The sequence below is a fragment of the Rattus rattus genome, chromosome 1 (assembly GCF_011064425.1).
Source record: "Rattus rattus isolate New Zealand chromosome 1, Rrattus_CSIRO_v1, whole genome shotgun sequence".
NCBI lineage: Eukaryota > Metazoa > Chordata > Mammalia > Rodentia > Muridae > Rattus > Rattus rattus.
The window spans coordinates 223,630,681-223,642,829 of NC_046154.1; the positions used below are offsets into that span (position 1 = coordinate 223,630,681).

The following is a 12,149-nucleotide window of genomic DNA, read 5'->3' on the forward strand; positions in this document are numbered from 1 at the left end:
TGACTGCATTACATAGAATTAAGTTGTTGGCTAAAGGAGTCCCATTGAAATCCTCAAATAGCCCAGATTATTGCCAAGACAATAAGTTCATCTCCACAACTGAAGACAACACTTAAGCACAACTCATTAAACATAGAGAAGTTGAGTGGGGCCCAAATAGAGACTTCCTAGCTAGGGTCTTGGTACAACACAGATATCTTTCTATTACGTTGTCTGAGCAAGTATCTGTGGGGTATGATTTTGAGTCATTTGGGTATATTCCAGGGAGTGATATACCTGGGTCATATGGTAGATTTATTTTTGGCTTTTTGGAAACTGTTAACATGGATTTACAGAGGCTGTACCAGTTTGTAGTCATATAAACAGTAGAATTTTTTTTAATCGAACTTCATTTTTTATCAGATACTTTTATGAACTTGGCTATTCTGACTTGTGTACAATCTCAAATTATATAGAATATTGACACTGCCCTTGTTTATGTCTCAGAGGTGAGAAATAAGTCCCAAGTGCTGACTTCAAAGCTATGTATTTTAAAAACAGGATTCTGGGAATGTAAGCTGTATCTGACTTGAAAGCTCCCACCTTAAGGACTAGCTGTTATATTGCTCCAAAGCAAAATGCAAGCTCCAAAGGAAGAGGAACAAGCAATAATTTGATCTAGCCTATGAACCTCAAAAATGATCAAAATGACAAGAAATCTCTACCAATGCAATAGAGATACTCAATTCTTAGTGATAACACGTAGCTCTCTAAATGAATTTATGGACTCCTCAATAGAAGGAAATTCATGCCTGCTACTGTAAATCTAGTTAACTCATGTGCTAGTGAGTCCATAGAACACAGAGTAGAGTCTATACCTGCAATCAAGACCATATTTCTAACTGAACTCTAAATACTGATTCTTATGCCAACAGATAAGGGAAGTTTTTATACCCATGACCCTTTAATTCCAATCCCTAACACTTGAAAGAAGAGTCTACAGTCCACAGGAGAATATTGTTAATGAGCATTTACCTTAATTGCTTTTGTCACTATAGCAAGTTACTGTAAGACAAATATTTTTCAGCCAATGATTAATTAAACAAAATTTGAAAAATGTCTCTGTGTACCATGGAATACTACTTAGAAATTGAAGAAAATATAAAATGTGTAAAGAGTTCAATTTGAAAAATAAACGTGACTACTATGTGAGCATTAGGACCTGAGTCCATCACCCTATCACCTAAACACAAGTCAGGCCCAGAACATTCCTGTCATTCTAGTACAGAGATGAGCAGATCCCTTCAAATCACAGCACAGACATGCCAGCAAACATACTCAGTTTCAGGTTTAGTTAAAGATCCTGCCTCAAAATATAAGACAAGCAAATAAAGTAGCGGATTTGACTGCTGCCTTCCACATACTTGTGTGTGTATATACATAGTCAGGTACAAACACATAAAAAATACACATAATACATCCATCCATAGGGAAAAGATTTTTGAAAAACAAATTACTGAATCTATTCACATCTGCAAGAATATGTGAATAATAGAGAAAATTTACTCAAGAGATAAGCTATATTATAATTACAGGTGTTATTCTATGTTGTTACAATCAAGAACTTGAATGCTGTGATTTCTGAAAAAAACAAAGAAGAACAAGAAATACTTCATAGGGTGATGGCCAAGATGTATTTCACCAAGGAACTTGATGTTCAAAGATGTCTATAATTATTAAAGCACTTTTTAATACTGTCCTAGATTTAGTTAGATTTCACAAATTAATAAGTAACTGAATCTTACACTACTTAAGAAATAACATCTATGCTTTCTTCTACAGTGTGACTCAGAATACTATTACCAACATGCAATTGGTATAATTATAAAGGACATGTTACTGATTAAAAAAAAACACTAGGTATACTATGTGTCATAAAATAACTGGTCATTAGCATTTCTGAATTTCATGATAATAATTATATTTGAGTAATTATCATACCTCAATTATATAGTAGTAAATCAATGTTATCAATTACTTTGGTAATGTCATCACCATCATGTCAAAGAGTCAAGTGTGCAAGGGATTTGATGTCTAAATACATCTCAAATCACAGAATGACAAGAAAAAAATGAATTCCCTGTGTTACATCACGACACCCAATTTCAAGACAATAAGAGTTCAGACCAGTCATAAATGACATGTATTCCTCTTATGTGTATATGACCATCAGAGTCTGATTCCTTCACTTGCGATGGCAGTCCTGTCAGTAGATATCAAGGATGACATACGATTCTGTCATTGGCATAGAAAGCAAGACTTTATTATTTTGAAGGTAGACAGTAATGCTGAGATTAGACAGCAAGGAAAATACCTGTGTGATAGAGTACGAAGCAGGACACAGAGATGTTTACAGTGATGTCCTGTGTTATTTTTTCAGTTTGCTTAACATACTTTGGCCCTATTTATCACAGGCAATGAGCAATGTTATTCTGCAAGAGTTTAGGGTGACCAACATTAGAATTTATTTAATAAATTTTATGTTTAGAACTGGTTTTTATTGATAGAATAATTAAGTGGCTTATAAGAGGTTTTCATGTGTTCAACTTCCTAATATTATTAACATGTAGAATTAGTGTAAATTCAATGATGGATCAAATATGGACATCTGATTATTAATCAGAATTAGTAGTTTACATTAACAAAAGTCATGGAGTCAGCTGAGTAGATAATATCTGTGAGGAGTATATGATCAGAATATACTGTATGAAAAATTTTTCAATAAAAGGAATCACAAAAAGTGAGTTACTCTTTTTGTTGTATACCTGAAAAGGTTTTGATGCACAATGTAATATATGCTATTTTCATATCATGTTAAATAGTTTAATTATACCTAAATAGTTCTTTATCTCAATTATGACTCACACTTTTATCCCTGTCAAAGCTTAGCTGTTGCTGGTCTCTTTCATATTGCTTATCTATTACAAATTCCTGTCCAATTAAAATTTTAATATAATCTTTCAGACCAGCATCTTTCTTTTAACTTTCTTTTATGTCTACTTCATGCTTGTGATTTGAAAGCTCACTATTTCTTCTTCTTCCTCTTCTTCCTCTTCCTCCTCCTCCTCCTCTTCTTCCTCTTCCTCTTCCTCTTCTTCTTCTTCCTCCTGCTCCTCCTCCTCTTCTTATTCTTCTTCCTCATTCTCCCCATCCTCCTCATCCTCCTCCTTTGCCTCCTCTTTCTCCTCTTTCTTTAGTGTATATATTATATGCATTTTACTATATGCACATGTGCATGTGCATTGTCTGATGCCTGTTCATGTGGTGGTCTGGGGGCAGTATATATCTTCCTCTACTGTTTTTTTTTCTTTATCATTTAAGAAGGTTCCTTACTAACCTGGAAGTCCACAGCTTTGCTACGAGGTCTGACTAGTGAATTTCGAAGATCACCAGTCACCATTTTCAAAATGATGTACAGTTAGGACATAGCCATGATTGCCCTTTAATATAAGTTATTCCTACAAATTTTGACTCAGGTCCTGATGCATCAACTAATCTCAATCATTGAGTCAACTCTCTTACCTCTGTTAGGGCCCAAGGATCTCCAGAGAATTATTCTCAAATACTCAAATAGAACGTAAAATAGGATGTGAAAGCAAAGAACTATTTTTTTAAATTTTGATTCTAAATTCATTTATTTATTATTTTATTTCTTTACATTTCAAATGTTGTCCCCTTCCTGGTCTCTCCTGTACAATCCCCCCACACACACTCCATTCCCCTCCCCTTTGCCTCTAAAAGGATGCTCTCCTACCAACCCAGAAGTGCTTGCAGAGTGAAGCCTGGTATAGCTGTCCTCTGAGAGGCTCTTCCAGCACCTGACTAAGACAGATGCAGATGCAATCAACCATAGGACTGAGCTGGGATACTCCAATAGAAGAGTTAGGGGAAGTACTGAAGGAGCTGAAAGGGGTAGTAACCACATAGGAAAAAAGCAAAGAGCTTTTAACCTGCATGCTGGGGTCTTTCCATTCGGGAGGGAGTTAATACATCTAGTAGGCTTGCAGGCCCAGCTTTTATTGTCAGTTAGGGGAATTTTAGGGCCTGGTATGTGCCCTTTTGCCGTGATTGATTAGCTCTGTCTCTAGGGTTCTTCCTGAATCTACAATTGACTAGGCTTTGCAGACCTCACTGGGTGGGTGGGTGGGATTGTTTATTCATTCTAATCACCTATTCTTGCTCTAGGCTACATGACAAGGTGTCCTTAGATTTGCTGCCCATAGCTGTGGTTGGCTGCCCACAAGCTCCTGAATCCTGGTTCTCATTTATGAGAAATGGAAACTTAGGTCAAGTATCCCAAACTCTAAGTTTGCAGGCTGTCATGGAGTCACCCTGGCTCTGAGCTTAGTTCCTTCACCCCATGTTTCTTATTTTGATGATCAATGTTCCATTGTCTAGGCATACCATAATTTATACAGTGACGTATGGGCAGTCATATTTCTGAAATCATTCTTAATCAGGGAATATAATCTATCATGGAACAGATGAATTGATCAACAGCACAGCTAAAGTGTAATGATTTGTCAACTGAGACTGCTGGTTTTTAAGTGACTGAAGGGGGAATCATATGCAATGTGGACTATTGATCCAAGGGATGATTCTGGTTCCAGGCTTCAGAAAACACTCTGTTGTGAGATTTTTGTCATGCTCTTCAGAACTGTTTTTGTAATTATTCATGTAATGTTTTAAGAAGACTATTGACCGCCACAGCATACATGTGGAGAGTGAAGCAAGTAATGAATAAAGACTAGGCTGTTCTTCATCCTCATGTCTATTTTTGTGTGTATTGTTTTGTTGGAAATTTTCACACACACACACACACACACAACACACACACACACACACACACACACACACACACACATATATATATATAAAGTGTCTTGAACATATCTACCCAATCGTCCCTTCAAGTCCCATCCCACCTCCCCAACACATTTCACTACTAACTTCAAATCCTCTCATCGTTTTTGCTTTCTAAATAACCCAAAGAGCCCAATTAATGCCAGCCATATATACATGGTTATGGGTTTGTCCCTGGAGGGATGTGTAGCCTTCAAGTCATCCCTGAAAGAAAAGAGATTTTCACTAAGCCAAAGATGCTTAGTTGGAGGTTGTATCATAAAGAGCTGCACCTTGATTCATGTTGGACTTTTTTTTTCAACTGGATTCATATTCTTTGTGTCTTACACAGGTAACATTGCTGTTGTGTCACCATCTGTGTAACAACCCTGCCATGTACAGAAGACAGCATTTAACAACACTCGTGCTCACTTTCCCTCTCTTACCATCTTTCAACGCTCCCTTCTATAATAGTCCTATTTGTAATGATTTCATGTTAGTGTCCTTTCGTAACAGCAGTATATATAAAAATAGTACAAATACAGTTATCTTTGTATTGTAGGAAACATAAGTGCAGTTCTTTGCCTCTTAATGAGCATATTGATTAAAAGATAAGACAAACATCTATAGGAGATTTTGTTCTGTGATAATATTATAGTCTCTAATTAGAGAGATGGTTATCAAGCTCGATCAATACAGAAGTTAAAGGTGAGAGCACATGATGCATTGTTTTGCATTTGTTGTAGCTACCATCAGTGGTTATCAAAATTTCATAATAGATGCATCTGAGAATATACAGAAATACACATTAAAGTCACCCAAGGGATCTTGTAGATATACTACTACCATATTTCCAATCAGATTCTTAACCTCCAAGAGTTGAACACAGGATTTGGATAGTCAGAACTTGTAAATTTAACTTGTGTTTTAGGAGCCAAGTTTAGAAGCAAGTTTCGTGGCCAATTAGCTGGCATATAAACCGACGGTTATGAAATGAGCTGCGCAGGGATAAAAACTGCTTCATCATATCAGTGAGAAAAATATAAATTTTACACCAGTATTTTAATATTTGATTGGAAATCGTCAGCCACGAAAGACAGAGATGATATAAACTGGACTTTGTGTGTACTGTATGGACTGGTTTTCATATTCTTCAGAGAGAATCTCATCATTTTAAATTGCATTGAATGTTATGTCATTACTTCCAGAGAATATTGAATAAAATTATCATTTTCCAAGATTTCTTTATATCATTTCTTTAGGCTATACATGATTTTATGCTCTGCTAGCAAAAATGCAAATATTATTTCCAGTGGAAATACACTTAAATTTCATGTCCATCATCTTAGGATCCATAAATCAATAAGCATTGACAGTACATGCCATATTTTCTCTAAGGCAAATACTTTTAGGAAGGACATCCTATACCACATATGATTTCATTATGAAAAACAACAGGCCTTCATAGGAGCTTAAATCATGAATGTGATAATATTAAGTAATAGAAGTAGGAAGCCAAAAGTCAAGGAAGAAAAAGGAAAATCATTATTAAGTTTTAAAATTATATGAGAAAGAAAGTGTAAAGTTGTTACAGAAATTCCTTAAAAGTTTAAGTGAATGCCCTTGAATGTACTTTTTTGAAAGCAAATAATTTTTGTCATTTGAATTACAAATGAAGTTTTGACAAAATTAGACTGATGGAGGCAATTATTATTATAGTCTCAAGGCTGATAAAAATGCTTAATCTCACACTAACTGGGAAACATACCAGCTGGTTAGTGTCACACACGTTAGAATTTCACTCCTATACTGGAATCCATATAGATGTAAATGTGAGGAGTTCTGTTCAGGCCTCTCCTGGGTCCTATTATCTTTGTAATAGTAACAGATGTCTTCCAGAACTGTAAAATATTTTGAAGCAACTTTCTAAAACTCATTATGTGTTGCCATGTATAAAACATACAGAAAAGAAGACATTAATATTCACAAGGACTGATGAATATCACTGAGTGATGTTTTTAAAATTAAAAAAAAAATATTTATGTGTGTGGGTGTTTTGCCTGCATGTTTCTTTACACCATATGTCTGCAATGCCTTTGGAAGCCAGAAGAGGGCATACAGTCCTCTGTGGTTAGAGTTAGCTGACATGTGGTGCTCGAAATTGAACCCATGTCCTTTGGAAGAGCAATCAGCATTCTTAGTCACTGAGCCATTTCCCCAGCCCAGTGAACTATGATATTTAGCTACAAGTTCACTCTAAAGCAGTGTAAATTTAAAACAGAGTGCAGACTAACACCAAACACGTGGTCACGAGAAAGACTTTATAATCCCACTTGATCAAGAGTTCTTCAAAAACAGCCCTTATTTTATTTAGGCTGTTGTTCCAATTATGGTCACATGTTATACAACAATAGACACGCTGAGTATGTGACTATGACAGTATGGTTGACTTGTAAGAATAAGAATCAATCTTCGTTGTATTGGCCCGTAAGTTCACCAGACCATGAATAAGTTTTTCTCTTTGAAACAGGAATGTGGAATGGATGAGCTAAAAATGTGTAATATTAAACAATGTTTGACAATATCAGAAGAAAAAAAGACCAAAATTTGCATGTTGTCCCTCATTTACGAAGACTATCCTATATGTATATGGACAGTATAATGTGCAGAAAGAACAATAAAAGGAAAATACTAGGTAATAAGAAAGAGATGAATGTAGCAATTAATGTTTTAGTCATGAGGGTATAAAGCTAACTGTTTTTCTAGTTTTAACTTAGTAATGAATTTTCCTTTTTTAGGGTGGTGTGTAAGTCCATAAAGATATATTTGATAGTGAAAGTGGAAAAACCCAGAATGAAGTCCAACACCTTGAGAATGCCTATTCTAAATATATAGAGCTGTGGCTTTCAATCTTTCTACTATTGTGTCCTTTTAAGAGAGTTCTTCATGTTGTGATGACTCCAATAAAAAATATGTTTGTTGCTACTTTGTACATATAATTTTGCTACTGTTATGAATTGTTATGAAAAATTTGTGTTTTCTTCTGGTCTTAGGCCAACCCTGTAATAATTCATTCAAGGGCTTTGATTCACAGGTTGAGAATCAAAGGCTGGTATAGAGGTTCCTTGAGATGAACAAGTTAATAATGCTAAAAAAATACCAATTGGTATTTTTTTATTACCAATAAACAGATCCAATACTAGAGGTCTATATCTTGGCATGAAAATAGATGATTGTGAAAATGATGTATTAATTACAGTTTTGAAGAGTCCTCTCAAACTTTATCTTTAAACAGGTCAATTATAAAATAAACACTACTCTCCAGAATATGAACAAAAACCAAAAACAAAACAATAACAAAAAACCTGAATGGAGACAGGATTTGGAGTTAATATTTTCTAACACTTACAATGCATATATTGTTGTTTGGAATTTGTCACAAATAGTGACTTTAAAATGTTGTATATTATTGCACTGAATCACATATTTCTTATTTTCATTAAAATAATTGATTTAGATCAACTGGAAATGTGCTCCTATATTCTGTAACTTGAAATCATAACACAATTAACAAAATAAAGTGGTATTTTGTATATATAAAATACTTAGGATGTGTTTATTCTTGTAAAGACAAGACATTTCACCATAATAAAACATCTAAATGCAAATCAAATAAATATGACTGTGAGTAAGATTCCTGTCTCTTTAAGCTATCGCAAGAGAATCAGTAGTTTGTAATTCTATATCAAAAAGAAAATGAATTATCTGTTTAAAAAAAGAAGTCATTAATTTGGTAGAAGGATGTTAAGTTATTTTTTTGAGGAGCTGTAAGGTGGAAGAAAATAGCTATTGATGTGATATAAATTAATTGTGTCTATATATGAAATTACCAAAGAAAAATGTAAAAATTAAAAAGAAAATGAATAAAAACATCATCACTATTCCTTTAGAAGTACACTTTTTAATATTTTCGATTAGAGTGTAGTTACATGATTTCCCCTCTTCCTAGATTCCCTCCAAATCCTGTCTCTTGCTTCCTTTCAATAGCATACCACCTCATTTTTTATATCAGTACACACAAAAACCGCAATCTCACATTGACATATGTACAGATGACATTGGCCTGAGGCAATGTGCGCGTGCGCGCGCGCGCGCGCACACACACACACACACACACACATACACGCACGCACACCACACACAGGAATACATATATAAATACAACTTACTGGTTTCATTGAGTTTTTTGTAAGTGAATGTTGAGCATCTAGAATTTGTTAACAAGTCAGAGTGCTTATCCCTGGGAACGACTACATTTTTTCAGTCTAATCAACCATTAATTTCCTGTAACATTTTGTCTATTATTCTGATCCATTAAAGTTTCTATTTCTTTGTTATTATAGCAATTGGTTTGCTCATTGTTCAGAGATGTCTTGTTTATGCAGCTATACCATTGAGATTTCATAGGTATGGCTCTGAAATATACAATATACAATCTTGAATCAAACTTCCTGGATCCCTGTTTCTTACAGTCTTTCATGCCAAGGACCAGCCTCAGCTTGGTTGGGGGTCCTGAGGAAGGGAAGTTTGAGGGCAGTGAAAGAAATGACTCAAAGGCAATTATGGGTAAAAGCTGACAGCCTTGTGTCTGTCCTGGGTACAAGCTGAAATCGGTGTGCTCTGCTAGATATGGCTCCCTAGCCAGCTCTCTGTAGATAGCTCTTGACTTTGTAGCCTGTTCAAGATAGCTTTCTGCTTGAGAAAACTCTCTGCTCTCTAGAAAAAGTTCTAAAAGCTCTCTGGATAGCTCATGGGTTTTTTGACCAAAGTTAGAAACGCTGCAGGAAAAAAATTCTTGAATTTTCCAACAAAAGTCAGAAACCCAGTTAGAAAAATTCTAGAAGAGCTGTATTTGCTCTTCAGTCAGTTTTCTCTGGGGAGCTCGCTGGATGTCCAAAGCCCAGTCTTTTTTTACATATCAATTCAGCCATTTCCTTCAGGTTCCCATTTGATTATCCTATCAATCAACATTTTATGACCTTAGCCCCTTCCTAGAAAAGACCGAATTTTTTTTTAACATTTTAAATGAATTCAGAGATCTGCTCGAATTTGAAAGCAGAGAGTATCAGTGTCCATGATTTGCTGAAGAATAACACCCCAGACTCAAACAGTAAGTAAACACAAAGAGTGTTTTATTCTGCAGAAGTCCAGTAGTTGTGTTCTCCCATTATGGGAATAGAGAGACACCCAAGTGATCTTGCAGGCCTGATTTAAAGCACATTAGGGAATTCCAGGGCAGTAAACCTCTATGTTAATCTGTTGGGTCCTATGGACATTTCATTACCAGGGTATGGGGGCTGGAAACTTGCTGAGGAGATCTGGAAACTGTTGCTGAGGAAGAGGCTGAGGAAGTCTGGAAACTCCTGGTGACCTATTGTCCTTGCCTCATGCCAGGTAGTGGTACAGCTTCTTAGGCCTGGGCTTGACTGGAATTGCACAGTTCTTCTAAGATGTAGGCCTAATCTCGTTAACTGCCAATTTGAAGCCTGTCCAGGAATCAGCCTCGCCTTTCCAGGACAACGTTACCTGGGTGGAATCTCGCTCAGAGATTGCCATTCCTACCACACCTGGTCCTAAATTCCTCTGTCCCAGGCTGACCTTGAACTCAGGAATCTGCCTTCATAAACATAAAACTGAACAGCTAGGTGGGATTTTTGCCTTGCGATCACCATTCTCTAAATCTCTTTATCTCCTTCCTTATTATATTTCTGATAATGTAGTTTATAGTGCTGCTGCTTTTGCTATTAATTAATTAATTAATTAATTAATTAATGTCCATGAAGGTCCTCAGCTCCTCACACAATTCATATTGCTTTCTTATATTTTGTATAGTTGAGGAATTATACATTTTTGAACTCTTATTTTCATAATTTTCTCTTGTGGCTTTAAGGGCTATCCTGATCCTGAAGGTCCTTAGACACACCCTTGCCTCCCAGACTCTCTCTCTCTCTCTCTGATTATCATTGAGTCATTAACACTGGCAGCGAGGACATTCCCCCAAAGGAGAAATATAAAGTAAAATATATAAACGAGCCTTATGCCTAGCAATCATCAATACTCATGGAGACACATATAAGTATCTCTACATATCCCCAAATTATGTGTAGCAAAATTTTACCACACAAAAATCTTACAAAATAATTTGTCTGAAAATCTACATATCAAAAAATCCCAGTTGAACAGTATGTGCACAATGCAATCAAGCAAACAGGATTCCTGAGTTTAATCTCAGTGTTTCAGATTAACTCATGTCAGCAGTTTCTTCCTCCATAATCTTGGGAATAATAATGGATGCTGTACATAGTATTTTTAAGATCAATTAGGCATTTTGTCTAGAGGTCTTAGAACTGACACACAATGCTCACTCTGCAGAAGTAACTCTTATAATGACTTTTACATTCTCTCCATGGCAATTTGAGTATTCCCTGAATGTCACTGTTATGATTTGAGGGTCTTAAGATCAGGCTCATGAATACGTTACATTTGTGAAGATTTTAGCATTTTTCAGGCAAGTGAATGCCTGTGGTTCTTGTAACTTTTCTGACATTCAAAGGAGATATGACATTTTCATTTTCTTTAATTTAAAAAATTAAATATTTTAGTCATATTTTTGCCTAAAATGTTCATCTACATTATGATTGTAAGATTCCACTGTTAAAGCCATCATATAGAATGATGAAAAATAGTATATATTTTTCATTTCGATAATAGTTATTGACATTGCCTATTGCAATGTTTTCTTTTACTTAGATACAATGCAGAAATACTGTTGAATTACCACATCTTGTAGTTTGTTCTTTTCCCTCAGAATGACAAATATAGAGCTTGTTCAATATTCTGATAGTACCAGAGACTTTTATGGAGAATGACCCATAAGAAGTGATGTTATAACCTTTCTCCTAATAAATTACCAACTGCTATTCAGCAGTGGGATAATTGGCGTTGCAATTCCATAAAGACACAGTTCTTTCATTAGTCTATTTACCTTGCATAGGAAATTTAACTCCATGTGAAATAAATAACAGTCACTCTTTAAACGTATCAATCCATTCTTTCTAATTCTTTTTTCTACAATGATATCAGGATTAAACCAAGTTCAATTGGCTTAAAAGAACAAACTATAAATAGTCACAAAAAAAAAAAACATTTTCCTGCTGAAAAACATTAGAGTCCCACTCTTTCGTGTTCAGAATGGGTTAAAATATATA

At 35.3% G+C, this 12,149-nt stretch overlaps 1 non-coding gene across 1 annotated transcript; it reads right to left on the reverse strand.

The window, feature by feature from the left end:
• Positions 1–9,735: 9,735 nt before the first annotated feature.
• On the reverse strand, positions 9,736–9,799 carry LOC116890431. The gene has a single exon (XR_004386629.1). It is a non-coding gene; the product is annotated as a U7 small nuclear RNA (small nuclear RNA).
• Between the last annotated feature and the right edge of the window lie 2,350 nt (positions 9,800–12,149).